This window comes from Oryctolagus cuniculus, chromosome 6 (assembly GCF_051225735.1).
Source record: "Oryctolagus cuniculus isolate XC-2025 breed Fujian yellow rabbit chromosome 6, ASM5122573v1, whole genome shotgun sequence".
Lineage (NCBI taxonomy): Eukaryota > Metazoa > Chordata > Mammalia > Lagomorpha > Leporidae > Oryctolagus > Oryctolagus cuniculus.
The window spans coordinates 23,562,715-23,568,296 of NC_142872.1; the positions used below are offsets into that span (position 1 = coordinate 23,562,715).

At 53.5% G+C, this 5,582-nt stretch overlaps 1 pseudogene; it reads left to right on the plus strand.

Moving 5' to 3' along the window:
- The first annotated feature begins 4,463 nt into the window (after window positions 1–4,463).
- Window positions 4,464–5,171, plus strand: LOC100338556 (C->U-editing enzyme APOBEC-1 pseudogene; annotated as a pseudogene).
- The last annotated feature ends 411 nt before the right edge of the window (window positions 5,172–5,582 follow it).

Here is a 5,582-nt window from a genome sequence, read left to right on the forward strand (position 1 = left end):
CGAGTCTCGGATTGGCCATTTTTATTTTCTGGTTAGATGGAAAACAGGGAGCGGTAGTGAATGGCGTGGAGTCCTGTGGGCTGATCAAAGGACTTAAAACTCAGAAAAAAGCTCCTTAAGATGACTTTTAAAAATCACTTTGGGGCCCAGCATTATGGAGAAGCGAGTTAAGCCATCGCCTGCAACACCAGCACCCCATATGGGTACAGGTTCGAGTCCTGACTGCTCCACTTCTGATCCAGCTCCCTGCTAATGCTCCTGTTAAAGCTGCAGAAGACGGCCCAAGCACCTGGGCCCCTGCACCCACGTGCAAGACCCTGATGAAGCTCCTGGCTCCTGGCTTAAGTCTGGCCAACTCCCAGCCATTCGGGTAGTGAACCAGCAGATGGATGATTCTCTCTCCTCTCTCTCTCTCTCTAACTCTACCTTTCAAATAAATTTAAAAATCGCTAGTACTCTCTCATATGGACATATGAAGTACACTCTCAGTGCTGATCCTATCATAGGCGAAAACAGCCCACGTAGACCTCAGCCAGGCATCTACACACCCTCAAGGGCTACAAATCTGAAGAAACAGGGGAGGCCCCAGGACAGACCAAGGGGACCACCAAGGGCGGCAGACCTCTGGTGTAGTGCTTAAAGCATCTGTCAGGACATCCATAAGCCCTATCACAGGGCCTGACGATTCACTTCCTGATAGCACACACCCTGCGAGGCAGCAGGCGAGGTCCACGTGCTTGGGTCCCTGTCACCCATGTGGGCATCCCTGTCACCCATGTGGGCGTCCCACACTGAGTTCCTAGCTCTTGGCTTCCACCTGGCCTGGCCCCGGCTTACTGCGGGCATTTGCAGAGGGAACCAGGAGATGGGAACAGATTCTCTTTCTGTCTCTCTGCCTCTTCCCTCTCTCTCTCCCTCCCCCTCCCCTTCTGTTTCCAAAAACATAAAAATTTTCTGAAAAGACCTCCAAGAGTGGGGCCCTAACATGAATGCGACTTCTTCCGCTTGGACTTTGTGTGGAAACCGCCCCCCCCCCAGCCTCCAGGGATGGCAGTCTGGTGCCTCGGGGCAGGGGCCAAGCACCCCAATTCACCTCCTCTATTCATGTTCCCCAACTGGGAGGCTTTGATACCGGAAATGTATTCCATCTCAGTTCTGGAGGTCAAGTCCAAAACCAAGGTGCCAGTGGGCTATGCTCCTGCCAGAGGCTCCAGGGGAGACTGCCGCAGGTGCCTCCTGCAGCTGCTCGTGGCTGAGGGCGGTCCAGGCAGGTAGCGCCCACACTGCACAGAGCCTTCTGCTCTGCGGTCGTCACAGGGCCTGGTGATAGAGGTGCCAGGCACTGCTCACCATGCAGCTCACACCGGCACCTGACTCTGCGCACCCAGGGCGTTTTCAACCAGGAATGCAACCAACCACGAACACCACACACAGCGGGGAGGGTGGGGGTGCGACAGGGCTGAAAGTGCCCAGACTCTCCTATCATGGTTCCTCAAGCAACCCCACAAAACAACCATTTGCATCGCATTCACACTGGATTAGGCTTTAAAAGTAATCTGTAGATGACTTCAAGTACAAGCAGGGGGCAGGCAGTGAGCCTGACAGGTAGGTGAGACGGCGGTTAAGGCACCTGCACCCCGCGTCAGAGTGCCTGGCTTTCATGCCTCGCCTCAGCCCCTGACTCCAGCCTCCCGCTAATGCCGTCCCAGGCTGGCAGCAGGGACGGCTCAAGCAGCTGAGTCCCCGCCACTCCTGTGGCAAACCTAGACTGAACCCGTGGGACCCGGCTTTGACCCAGTCCAGCCTCAGCTGTTGGAGGCATTTGGGGAGTGAACCAGCACACAGGGGCACTTTCTCGCTACCCCCCCCCCATTTCTATCTCTGTTCCCACCTTCTGTCTGTAACTCTGCCTCTCAGATAAATAAATAAATTAAAAAAAAAAAAAAGACAGAATTTGAGATGCCTGCATCCCATATTCGAGTGCCTGGGTTTAAATCTCGACTCTGCACCTGATTCCAGAATCCTGGTAATGCACACCCTGGAAGCAGACATGTACCTAAGGAACTGGGGCTCTCGCCACCTACACGGGAGACACAGACCAAACTGCAGTTTCCTGGCTTCGGCCTGGCCCAGCCCGGGCTGTAATGGGCACTAGGAAAATGATTCAGTGAATGAGACATCTCTGTATGTGTGTGCGTGTGTGTGCATGTATTTGCCATTCAGATAAATAAAATAAAGACTATACTTTCAGAGATCATTTCTATAGCTCGCTATCAGAAAAATAAAATAATCAAAAATTAATCTTCTAAAAACAAAAGTATACAGGAGCGTGAGTGTAGATTATACACAAATACCAGGGGCTCGAGCATCCACAGGCTGTGGCGTCCTCGGGGGTCCTGGAAGCAGCTCTCCATGGAAATGGGGGCAGCAGCACCTCGAGGTAAACAGGCATCAAGTGTGACTGCAGGGCTGGAGGCCAAACCGGCACTGTGCATGGCTCTGGGGGTGGGTTGGGTGGGTCTGGTTATTTTTTTAAAGAAATGACTTATCTGAAAAGCAGAGTTAGAAAGAGGAGGGGCCGCTTCCATCCACTGGTTCACAGCAGAGGCTGGCCCAGGTTGAAGCTAGGAGCACAGAAGTGCATCCGAGTTAGAGGAGCCCAAGCACTTGGGCCACCTCCCACTGCCTTCCCAGGCACGTTAGCAGGGAGCTGGGTCCAAGTGGAGCAGCGAGCAGGGTCTTGAACCAGCACCCATGTGGGATGCCAGCATCACAAGTGGAGGCTTACCCACTGTGCCCCAGCGCTGGCCCTGGGTCTCACTCTCTTTGTACTCTTCTGCCACATTCCACAAATTTGCTAAGACAAATTCCTTTTATGGTTAGGAGGGGAAAAAATGAGTGTGCAGTGCTTCACTCAACTGTCACTCACCAAGGGTGAGAAATTCAACAGCTGTCGGGTTTGGGGGAGGCCTCCTCTTTCCCTAGAGCCACACGATGTGCCTGGGGTCCTGTCTGCAGCAGAATATTCAGGAAGGAGCCTCAAGTCACTCCCGATGTAGCATCAAGAGTGGCCACTGCCAGGTGTTCCCTGAGGTCCTGCCAGTTCTCGGCAGCGCCAAGGGCACTGGGCTCCACGGCCTGCGACATCTGCCAACCACACCAGCAAGCGTCTGCCCAGGTTTAGGCAAAGTGTCTCAAACCCAGCAGAGACAGCAAAGCAGACTCACAGGCACCGCCACTGTCCCTGCACAGCGAGTTTGCACACGGCGGAGCAGGGACTGTGGGCCTCAGTGGGGGAAGTGCACAAGGCCTGTGGACGGCCCACAGTGTGAGTTCCATGAGTGTCAGGGCAAGGCCTCCACAGCCCCTGGGTCTGCACAAGGCCTGGAGGGGCAGGGACGCCTGGGCTGGGAGGGCTCAGAGGCTGGGAGCCCAGGGCACTGGGAGGACTGAGCCGAGACCAAGGTCACAATTAAAGGGCAAAACCGCCAAGATCCGGAATGTGTGGCCCTGAGCCGTTTCTCTCCACCGTGCCAGTGCTGTGAACCCAAATGCAGACTTCCTGGGGAGATGGGGGACAAAGGACACTCCAGGATCCTGAACACCCAGGCCTCTGCTCCCGCACCTGCCAGGGTTTGCCCGCCCTCTCAACAGGTGGACTCCTGCCCCGAGGACACCCTGCATTCTCATCAGACCACCCTGTACCCGGAATAGGCTTGATTTGTTTCCAACACCACAGCGGCAGCCTCAGGAAGGACCTCCAGGCACATGCCGGCCAGACAGGTGCAATCTGCCTCCTCCCCGGCCCCTCCTGAGCGCTGTGCCCCTCAGCCTGTGCCCTTCCACCCCAGGAGCTTGAAACCCATCATCCCTTTCGTGCTATGAGGCCTAAAATTAAGACCTATTATTGGGGCAGGCACTGTAGCACAGCGAGTTAAACCACCACCTACAGTGCTGGCATCCCATATGGGCGCTGGTTCGAGTCCCAGCTGCTCCACTTCCTACCCAGCGCTCTGCTATGGCCTAGAAAAGCAGTAGAAGGTGGCCCAAGTCCTTGGGCCCCTGCTCCCACATGGGAGACCTAGAGGAAGCTCCTGGCTCCTGGCTTCAGATCAATGTAGCTCCAGCCATTGCAGCTAATTGGGGAGTGAACCAGCGGATGGAAGACCTCTCTCTCTTTCTCTACCTTTCAAATAAACAAATAAATCTTTTAGGCCTTTTGTCCTCACTCTGTAGTGTGTGGATAGGAGGTCCCAGCTGGCTGGAATGAATAAGCCTCTGCTTTTGCATCCGTAACCGCTAGGTACCCAGTTATTGCCCGAAACTCAGGCGTCAGTCTTCCTCATTCCACACCCTCACGAAGCAGGTGGTGATGGGCACACCCAGAGAAACAAAGTCCAGGCACCTTGCTGGGAGGTGCCATGAACACCACAGCTCCAGAGGAAGGAGTCCAGAATCATACCATGGCTTCTGCGAAAGGGCCTTCAAACAAGGATTCCACGTTGAGGAGAAGAATTACCCTGGAAATTTGAAGTCTTCTTTGGCCCCCAGAACTGCGTAAAGGGGCCTGCCTGCTCCATGAAATAAAGTGGGGGGCAAGCTCCACGACCTGGCGCAGCTCAGGCAAGAACACCACCAATCACGTGGAAGTCAACTTCATAGAAAAGCGGACTTCAGAGAGGCGGCTTTGCCCATCCACCTGCTGCTCCCTCCCCTGGCTCTTGCCTTGGAGCCCCTGCTGGGAATGCTCCAGGGAGATCAGAGAATTTTTGAGCCAACACCCGGGCGTGACTCTGGCTATTTTTGTAGCTCGGCTATTTCAGCACATGGATCACCGGAACCGGCAAGGGCTCAAGGACCTTGTTAGCAGCGGCGTAACTGTCTGGGTTATGAGCGTCTCAGAGCATTGTTACTGCATGAAGAATTTTGTCAACTACCCACCAGGGAAAGCAGCTCAGTGGCCAAGGTGCCCACTTCAGTGGATGATGATGTACGCACTGGAACTCCACTGCACCGTTCTCAGTCTCCCACCCTGCTTAAAGATTTCACGAAGACCTCAAAATCAGCTTACATTTTTCCGCCTTACTCCTCAACATGGCCATTATCAGATGATTCCACCATACATCCTTTTAGCTACAGGATTGTTACAACCTTCTGAGACTTGGAGATAAATAGAATGACTCCTTCTGTTCATATTGTTTCAAGAACAAACTACCCAACAAAGAGTAAATGCTCTCAAGAATCTAGAAATTTCCACAAATAGCAATATCATGAATTGTGTTACCTTTGACCATATTTCAGGTCACCTTAAAACTTAAAACAATAATAAACATATATATTTAAGGGAAAAAATAAATAAATCTTTTTTAAAAATTATTATATGCTCCATCAGCATCCAGAGAAGCCAGGAGGGCCACAAATGGTCTGACCACACCTGCGCTCCCCAACACACTGGGGAGGACCACTGGGTAAGACCCCAACAATCCTCCCTCCTCGAGGGCCCCACACTGGCGCCTGCTTCTCCCTGAGACATGAGTTTCAGTTCCCTGCCAGCCTCTGGAGCCACCCACCCAACTCAACTA